This window comes from Tamandua tetradactyla, chromosome 3, assembly GCF_023851605.1.
Source record: "Tamandua tetradactyla isolate mTamTet1 chromosome 3, mTamTet1.pri, whole genome shotgun sequence".
In the NCBI taxonomy this organism is placed as follows: Eukaryota; Metazoa; Chordata; class Mammalia; order Pilosa; family Myrmecophagidae; genus Tamandua; species Tamandua tetradactyla.
In genome coordinates this window covers 150,558,742-150,568,763 of record NC_135329.1, presented here as the reverse complement: position 1 = coordinate 150,568,763, position 10,022 = coordinate 150,558,742, and the positions used below count along the sequence as shown (strand labels likewise).

At 34.4% G+C, this 10,022-nt stretch overlaps 1 protein-coding gene across 7 annotated transcripts in view; it reads right to left on the bottom strand.

Annotated features, from left to right (window-relative positions):
• Positions 1 to 1,290: 1,290 nt before the first annotated feature.
• RBM45 (RNA binding motif protein 45) overlaps positions 1,291 to 10,022 on the bottom strand; it is a 33,025-nt gene continuing 24,293 nt past the window's right edge. For 2 of the 7 annotated variants that reach the window (XR_013172897.1, XM_077154275.1), the window contains 2 exons: positions 5,297 to 5,336; positions 1,291 to 4,056 (listed from right to left, as the gene is read on the bottom strand). The gene's annotated coding sequence lies outside the window, so the exon portion shown is untranslated. Of the gene's footprint in view, positions 5,337 to 5,357; positions 9,924 to 10,022 lie in introns of those variants that run through there. The other 5 variants (XR_013172895.1, XM_077154274.1, XR_013172896.1 and 2 more) reach the window with 4 other exon arrangements.

Sequence of the window (10,022 nt, the reverse complement as noted above, 5' to 3'; positions counted from 1 at the left end):
CCTTAAATAAAGCTTATAAAGCACAATCTGTAACACTGATGAAGGCAGCTCTGCTCCGGCTGATGAAGAGGTAGGAACAACCCCTTCTACTTAACCTTTGTGGACTCATGAGAACCCCCATACTTCTACAAAGAAGTTTGGTGTTCACTATTCTTAATCATGGATTAGGTTTTCTCCAGTGTTATTTATTGTCCTTATGCAATTTTTTTTTGGCTTGATACAATTTTAATTCAGCTTCTTTCCTTTTTATCTAGCTTCTTCCATACCCCCTTTTCAAGTCTCTTACTTTTCTCTTGACCCCTTGCCATCATACTGCCCTCATGCACCACAGTGGAGACCAAAGCAGATGACTTCTACTACTTCCTGCTATATATCTATTGGACAAAAAAAGAAAGCACATTCTTCTATATGCCTTGTACAATGCTATTCTCTCTCACTGCAGAACTGTCACAATGACCTCTTGCTGATTTTTCTTTACTCATTAAAAAACAAAACTTTAATTGGAGTATCAGATAAATACAGAAAAAGTGCACAAACCATGGAGTATAGTTGTTTAAAAAGTTGTTGTGGAACACTCCGATCAAGATGGTGGAGTAAGACAATTCAAAGCTCCATCTCCCCAAAGAAGTTTTGAACAATCAGCAAGAACTGGCACAAACATCTTTCTCAGAGCCCCAGAAAACAGTTAAAGGATTACAGCAACAGGATAAGCACAAAATCAAGAAAAAGGCCATTTAAAAGAGGTAGGATCTCATGGCACTCTGGCTGCCCATTCCCCAACTCCTCACTGATTTGGTGAACAGCGTTCCCAGTGTAGATCCCTGGTCTTGGTTCCAAAGGGAGCAGAAGAACCCTACTACACATATTGGGAGTATATATTTATGGTCCAATTTGTCTGGTGGTGGCCTGAGATACTGGCCAGCCAAGAACTTGATATGCATCTAGCTCTCCTATAGAACTTTGTGGGAGAGCAGTCAAGTCCTGCTACCTGGGGCAAGGAGTTGCTTGCTATAGGGCACACTACAATTAATTGTTTCCTAAGGAAAACGGGACATTTGGAATAGTGTAAATGAGGGAATTCCAAGGGCCACATGCACATGCCCAAGACAAGATGCATATGCAGAACGGATCATGGAGGCCCCTATACTTTGGCTTGGAGGTATTTTCTAAACTCTTTTTATGGATAAGTCCTGGAGGAGCGATTTTGCACAAATCAATCAGCAAAGACTGGGAAAGGTGTTTTCCTGCCACCCCCCCTACCCCTCCCCGCCGTTTTTTGTTAGCGCCTGAGCTTCAAGGAAAGTTCTGTCATAATACTACCTGGACACAAACTTAAGGAATAGATGCCCAGAGTATAAATTCCAGCAATAACACACTAAAACATCAAAATCTTTCAATAAAAAATTCCAAAGCACACACAAAAAACAGGAATTGATAGCTCAGACAATGGAGAAGATTAAAGTATTAGAAACCATCAGTGAGGTGGATCAGACCTGCGACATTACAAAGACTTAAAAAAAAAAAAAAAGGTCCTAAGTATTCTCAAGAGATAAAGGTGAACATGAAAAAAGATCTAAGGGAAATCAGGAAAATGACAGATGAACATAAAGGGAATATCAATGGACATGGAAATTATGAAAAGGAACAAAACAGAGCTGAAGACTACAGTAACAGAAATTATTACATTCCCTAGAGGGGTTCAACAGCAGATTGGAGCTGGCAGAAGAAAGAATCAGTGAACTTGAAGATGAGACAATTGAAATCATCCAGTCCATGGTGCAGAAAGAAGAAAGAATGAAGAACAGCAAATAGAGCCTGAGGAACCTGTGGGACACCATCAAGTGGAGCAATATACACACTGTGGGGGTCTCAGAAGAAAAGAAAGGGGCAGAGAAATTTTTCGAAGAAATACTAGCTGAAAACATCCAAGACACTCATTGAACTCCTCCTATCTGGATAAACCCAAATAGGTCCATACAACACAATGTTATAACCAAACTATTCAATGCCAAAGAAAAAGAGAATTCTGAAAGCTGCAAGAGAGAAATAATTTGTAATGTACAAGGGACCCTCAGTAAGATTAAGTGCGGATTTCTCATCAGAAACCAGGAAGGCAAGAAGGCAGTGGGAAGACATTTAAAGTACTGAAAGCAAAAAATTGCCAACCAAGAGTTCTGTATGTGGCAAAGCTGTCTTTCAAAAATGAGGGAGAATTTACAACATTCCTAGGTACACAAAAGCTGAGGGAATTTGTCACCACTAGACCAGCCCTATAAGAAATGCTAAAGGAAGTTCAGTTCTACAGGTTGAAAGGAAAGGACAATAGATAATGACTGAAGCCACACGAAGAAAAGATATCTACTAAAGATAATCACATGGGTAAATATATATGCCAGTATCGTTGTATTTTTGGTTTGCCACTCCACTTTTTACTTTCTACAGGACTTATAAGGTAAATGCATAAAATATAATGATAAATCAATGGTTTGGGACATAATGTATAAACATGGGATTTGTGACAAGATCTACATAAAGGTAGGGGGAAGGAAGGATATAGGAACATAGTTTGAATATGCTGTAAAAGTTACATTGGTGTCCAAGCAAGCAAAAGAGGTTGTTACAAATTTAGGAGGTTAAGTTGAAGCCCCAAGTAATTACAAAGAAAATTCTGGAGAAGATGCAAACTCATAGAGACAGAAACAGAGTATAGGTTGTCAGGGGTAGGGAACAGAAAGTTAATGTAAAATGAGTATGAGGCTTCTGTTTGGGATGAAGGGAAAGTTTTAATAATGGAAGGTGGTTACTGGAACATTGTGAATGTGATTAATCCCAATGAATGGCATGCTTGGGAGGGGTTGGGATGGGAAGATTTTTGTTACGTGTTTCCAGAAAGTAAAAGAAGAAAGAAAGAAAAAGTTAGCACATTAGACACTATCTTAATCAAGAAAGAAAGATTATCAGCATGCCATTGGCTGCCTTGGTGACCCTTCCCATTCCATGCTGCACAAAAGTTTTGCTTGTATATGAACTCTCTATAAATGGAAATCACACCACATATATTTTCTTTTTAGGGCAGACTTTTTTTGCTCAGCATTGTTTGTGTGATTTGTCAGCTCCTGCTGTACGATATCCCACTGTATGCATTCTATTGATGGACACTGGGTTGTTTCCTGATTGAGACTACTATGAATCATATGGCTAAGAAGTGTCTTGAATGGTTTCTGGTGCACACATATACATACCTGTTGCATATATGCTAGAAGTATAACTCCTGAGCTGAGGGAATACACATATTCAATTTTAGTAGATAGTATGAAACATTATTTAATGTCTTTGAGCCAAATTATATTCCTGCTGGCCATATGAGAACTCCTGCTGCTCTGTACTCACATCAAAACTTGGTATTATTAATACTTTTAATTTTTGCTGTTCTCGTGGGTGTGAGGATATCTTATTGTAGTTTAATTTGTATTTCCTTGATGACTAATGTTTTATATACTCAGTAGATGTAATAAAGACATTTAAATTTACATTTAACTATCAAGGTAAAAGTAGAATGTTTTATTTCTTTTAAAAATAAGGAATTTACCAAACTCTCCCTGTCTCTGCCAAAAAAAAAAAAAGAAACTGCCATTCTTTCTTGGCCTTCTTTTGTGTAGTGCCCATTCAAATTTCTTGCCCATTTATAGTTACTCACTTCTGAATGAGGATAGATTTACTTAGGTCAATTGTGGAGGAATTGTCAGGCACTGAAGATTCAGCTTTTTTATAATCCAGTGAGAAGCTGGTACAATATCCAGTAGGTGGACACCAAATGTTTGACCCATTTCATTCCTCTAGGAAATCGAAGGAGGCCTGTGGCTTATAAGGCATAGAAGAAGGAATTCCTTGCAATAATAGATAAAGACTAAAGTTCTTATGACAAACAAGATGGAAAGAATACATTTGAAAAAAAATTTTTTTAATGCTGCTGTAAGTATTCTGATGTGCAGTAGCAAAGAAATCTTTCTGGGTCCATCTGTCATTCAGCATTGCTCTTCTTGTCAGAGGTGAGATCTATTTTAAGATTGGATTGGGTGAAAGATGGGACTACATTACAGTGCCTGGTATAGACTCCTTATTGCCTAAAATTCCCAAACTTAGGGTAAAAATGGAAGGAGATGATCCCTTTTAGAAGTTTCTTGTGACAGAATTAAAACAGTACTGAATGGTAGATGAACCCTGGTAAGAATTTGTGATGATAAAGCCAAGTAGGAGCTGTCTCTTCTAGTATAGCCTTTTTTTGCAGCTGCTGGTTCAGTTTTGACTTCGTCAAAGTATACCAGTCTGCCAGTAATCTCAGCAAGTATTATGGATTCCTCTTAAAGTCAGTCCAATTAGTAAAAAACTGTCATCTTTAAAAAAAAAGTAAAAAACTATGATTTCTTTCTCTACCTTCCTTATAACAGCATGTTGGCAGTTATATTTTTTAAGTTACCAATGTACTAATTTGCATGGAGAAGGAAGTCTTTCTTGCCAATAGGTCAACAATGTAAGAATTCAAAAACCAACTACTTCTTAGAGCCAAAAACCCAATCCAATTAGATGTCTTAATTTAGCTTTAAAAAGTGAAAAACAAAAAATAAGGCAAAACAACAAACAAAACAAACCTTAAGAACTCTGCTAATGAATTCTGTGACCTAGCTAATGCTGGAAAAGATAAATATATGAGCAAGAAAATCATTTAGTTGTAACTCATTTACCTACAAAATTAGAAACCGAAATAGAGGAAAGAAATTTCAAAGACTGTAAATTCACAGGGGAATCTGTAAGTAAGCACTATGGTTGCCTTTCTGTGCTCGATATTTTCTCCAATTTCTATGAAAACAGTTCTTGCCTGTTCACAGAGTTCCTGATTTGAATATCTCCAGTACAAATAATTTTCCTTAAAACACTTCCATGTTGCTCTCTTTCCACCACTTCTGTAGCATTACTGATTGCCAGAAAGGCAGTCTCTATGGTTGCCACAGTGGATTATGCAGCCTTTGTTAACTTGCACATTAGCTGGTTCACATGAACCTTGATATCCAAACACTGGCTACAATTCATGTATGAAGTAAGAACTTCCTTTTCCTGTAATAATCACCCAAATGAATTTTTACAGGTCCTGGTAACTTTCCCACAATAAAGTGGGAGCTGCATTTTCTCAAATCAGGTTCTTTCTATATTAAATAAAGCCAAGGCATGGTTATTCTGATGAATACACATCAACTTCATATTTTAACTCAGTATTTCTGATTCCCTAGCAATACTATACCTTCAGTTCCCACGATCCATGTGTTCTTGAGTTACTGTTTCTAGAAAAGGAAATAATGCAATCCATTTATTAGAACTCAGATATTAAAATGAGACTTCTTATCTAATAAGGATGACCTCTATGTTTTTTCTTTTTACTGAAAATCATACATAAAAGTAATTACTACTACTCTTAATAGAGCTTACCATTCATGAATAAAAGAAATAAAGTCTGTATGTGGCTACAACTCTGGATGAAAATGCCATATAAATATTACATTTGCTCCTACCCTCATAGATTTTTAATTTAAGTTATTGAAAATTAAAATACACTTATAAATTATAAATCAACAGGGTTTTGGGAGCACCAAAAAAGTATTCATTTTACAAGAGGAATTACTTTAGGATTGCAAGAATACTCACATACATATAAATGTATTTCCAGCCCTTTTGATTATTCTATTTCTGCTTTTTAGACATTGACATTATAGTATTTTCATTACCATTTAAAACAATATGACAAATACCTAGGTACTTCTCTAGAGCCAAAATATTTTTAATGAATAACTAACTTGTTAATATAATTTACTTCAAAATGAATGTAAATAAAAAATAAAATTAGGTGGCAGCTTCAAATGACTTAAAGCAAATAATCCCCATGTTTTTAAAACATAAAAAAAAATTAGTAACATGAAAAAGCTGGCCTTTCATTTATGAGACTACCTATGTTTTTCAATGTCATAATTACAGACATTAAACAAAGGGAAAAGCAGAAGCACAATTCTGAAAATTTTCCATGGTAAAAGGACATAAAAACTTTTCTTAATGCCTCACTTTGTACACAGTCCAACCCAAGGCCCAATATATGGAATCTCTTTAGGCCAGTATATTGCAAAGTGAACACTATCAATCATTCCATCAGAATCACTTAAGAGCTTGTTGAAAAATGCACTTCTGCACAAGACTGCATACCCCAAATTTCTCATTGCTAGAGGTGGGTGGTTTATCAAAACAAAGGGAAATTTGATCACAGTTCCTGTGAGGGAAACACAATTCTTGTAAAGGAAACACAGAGTTATGTGATCTCCTCTATGTGTGATAAAAGTGAAAATGTCCTTAATATCCCCAGGGTTAGCCCTGCTAATGATTGTTGTTTGTTATGATGTTTTTTTCTTATGTCCCAAAATGTCTGTGCCATTCCCCTGAGAAAATGTAGTAAAAGTAATCTTTATTATCCCAAAATAATGTGTTAAAATATTTGTTTTTGTCAGTTTAGCTGACCGCAGAATAAAATTTAAAGTACCTGGGGAAAAAAAAAAAAGAAAAATGCATTTCTGAGGCCCACTCCAAACCTGCAGAAAGAATCTATATTTTAAACAAATACCCAGGATGCTTCCTGTACACACCAAAGTTTACAAACCACTGCTTTAGACAAGACAAATTCTATCATTTCAGGCCCAGTGCCTTAAATAATGTTGGTACGCTGCAGTTCACTGTTTTTTGTTTTTTTTTCAGTTCACTGTTTTTGAGTGGCAATGTTTATCACCACCTAGTGGTAAAATCCCTTATTTCTATTTTCCATCAAAATTCATTGAATTGTGGGTGCACAAGTGGTTCAGTGCTACTTTCATGCAGAAAACCCAGGTTCAATTACCAGACCATGTACCCAAAACAAATAAGCAAACAACAAACACAACCAAACAATAAATTATTGAGTAGGGGCCCAGTGTAAACAGAATAAAATTCAGAAAAAGTTAAGATTTTAGAGTAATAATTTCTGTAGTATTTTTGGTTAATTTTTTATATAGGGTAGGATATAAAGTTATAAAAATAAACTTATAAATAAAACCACACCAGATGATATGAATGAAAAAATATATATTTTCTAGAAGAATCTTGCTTAAAATATATTCCTTCGAATACCAGTGCCTGTTAGTAATGTTGCTCCTAAAAACACATTCACAGGTCTAATAAGGTTGGAAAGAGTGAACACTATGGTCCTCTCATGGAGATTCATGGTGTTCATTAATATATTAAAGGCTCTGAGAAGTCCCCAGGTCAAGAAACCTGCAGCTAAGATTAACTGAATGTTTTGTGAATGTACTTGACAATGACAATTTTTTCCAAAGAAACACTCATCGACTTCTCTCAAGACATTAGTATTTCAAGAATTATAGTTTAGGAGATGATGCTCTAGAAACAGCAAATATGATAGCTATTTTTGGCACCTGTAATCTACCCATTCAAGATATGGGTCAATGAATTTATAAGAAAATTTTGACTAGTTTTTATTTTAAATGTGGTATATTATTTGAACCACATACTTGAGAGAGAAATTTTTGATCTGTACTGTTTACCATTCTTTTAAAAATTTTGTGATAACTTATATAGAACAGTAGCATCTTTTTTATAAATTAAAATATATAGTATCTAATAAAACCCTATTATATTGAGCCTTAATAACTGACATATACAGATTATCTAAACATTCATATATTATGTACTTATACTCAAAATATATTTGAGAAGTAAACATTTAGGTGAAAATATAAGCACTTGTTTGCTTGATTCTATTTCTTAGGCTTCAGAATTTCCTCATTTTAAGAAAAATGTCACATTCTGACTTCTAAAAAGGAAGATTTAGGGCTCAATTAGAAGAGATAAGAAAGCAGTACAAAAGATAAATTATTCAGAGAATTCAGATTAAGTATACACCGAAACCAAAATAAGCATTGTTCACTGAGACATGCAAATGGGAGAGAGAGGAAACAAGTCGGAAGATTGCAATGAAAAAGCAAAAAAGTATTTTGTAGGCAGAGGTATTATACAATACCATACATGAAGTATTCAAAGAAATAGATCTATACAAACTCACAACTATATGCTGGGATTGGCTGGCTGAACTTAACTTCAGAAATGTTGGAGAAACCAGTATCATTTAATGTGAACAGAAAACTATGGAGGGCTGGATATATGATAATTACCATGTGAGAATTCAATAACATTTATATGCCTCAAGTGAAAACCTTAAAAGACTAATGGGTGTAAACTGTAGGGAATCAAACTTATCTCAATTATGATGATTAACCAAATATGCAATAGACTTAAAGCAGGATATAGGGGGCTCTGTTTCATTTACACTATTTGGAGTAATCACCTCACCTGGTAGGACTATTTTTAAGGGAATTCAGGTATTACTTGGGTGGAAGAGTCAGGTAACTTTTAGGGCCTAATTCAATTTCAATCTGTAAAAACTGAACTATGTGCAGTTATTGAGTTTGGGATAAATAAATCTATCTGTTGGTAATAAATCCTCAACTCTCCCCATTAATTTCTTATTTCCAAAGACAGCATTTGCTTCCTTTTTTTAAAATATGCCCTGTGGCCCACAGAAAGATACTTGGTTCAATTCTCATTTAGTAAGTCCTGCCAGGGAGGATAAGACTAGAAATTTTCTTATCTAAATTTACTCAAATTACTGATTCAAAAAAGTGATTTAAATTGTTCAGTGGAGAGATGTTGTAGCATAAAATACTCTATTATGCTCAGTGATTTTAATCTTTCACTACTCTTAGTTTAACTTAGGATGTAAAAGGTATACTGAGGGGGTAATTAAGTGATGGCTTAAATACTGCATATCAATTTCGATGGCTTTTTTTTGGGGGGGGGTTTTCAAGTTCTTGTCTTAGATCTACCTTTTTCAGATAAGCATCCATCACCTTGAGAGGTGAAAAGTTTCTTTTCTTGGGTTTTCAAAATATAAGCAGAGTAGGTTCCTAATGAAATTTTTAATCTTTAATTTTGAAATTAACTATACTTTCTATATATATCTGGTATTTGTAATATTTTTGGAGTGTCCTTATATATTTAGGGAAAACTGTCCATCCCCAAAGCCACTAAGATTTATTTTAACTTATTATCCACCATAACTTTTAATTTTTTCACTTTTAACCCTGCTGCTCTATAATCTTAAAAGAGCTTTCAAAAATATCAAATTTTGGTGTAATTTAAAAAATTAAAAAGTGAAAATAAAAAATAATAAAAATATTTCTAATGATATAACTTTGGGCTCTTGTCTTTAGAGTAAAGGTGTACACTGCATATGTACACTGAGTAGCAATTAACCATATTTTATTGAATATAAGATGCAACTGACTGAAAGAACTACTTTACTTTCTTCTAAGAAAGAAAAAAAATTTCCTTTCTTTTGTAGTTGTCAACTATACTGTGGCACACAATCGCTATCAAGGTGTGTCCAATTTCAGATGTATTAAAATGTGAAAAAATATGCATCTTAAAATCAATGAAATATGTTATTCAATAAAATTTTAAGTACTCACTGTCTATCAAATTTTTCATTCTGATTTTTCACATAAATAAGGCATGGTTTAGTTAAGCAATAAAACTTTATTTCTGCTACACACAACATCATATTGCTCTAAGAAACAACCACTAAATTAATTTTAGCATTAATGTGTGGATTCAAAAATACATGTCAGCAATTCCTGCCCCCCAGACAAAACAATGTTGTGCACAGACTATCAGGTTTTAATGGGGGAAAAAAAAAGCTGTCAACTGTCCACAGGGAGTGCGTCCAGTCACATTTTCAGTCAGTCAGCTGAGGATTATGTCATTGTTTAGTCTTTGTTCTGTAGAAAGAACACAACACAAGTATGAAAATCATCACCTGAAAGGAAATAGCTGTTGTATATAATATTCCTAACATTTTCTAATTGTTCCTTTATTTA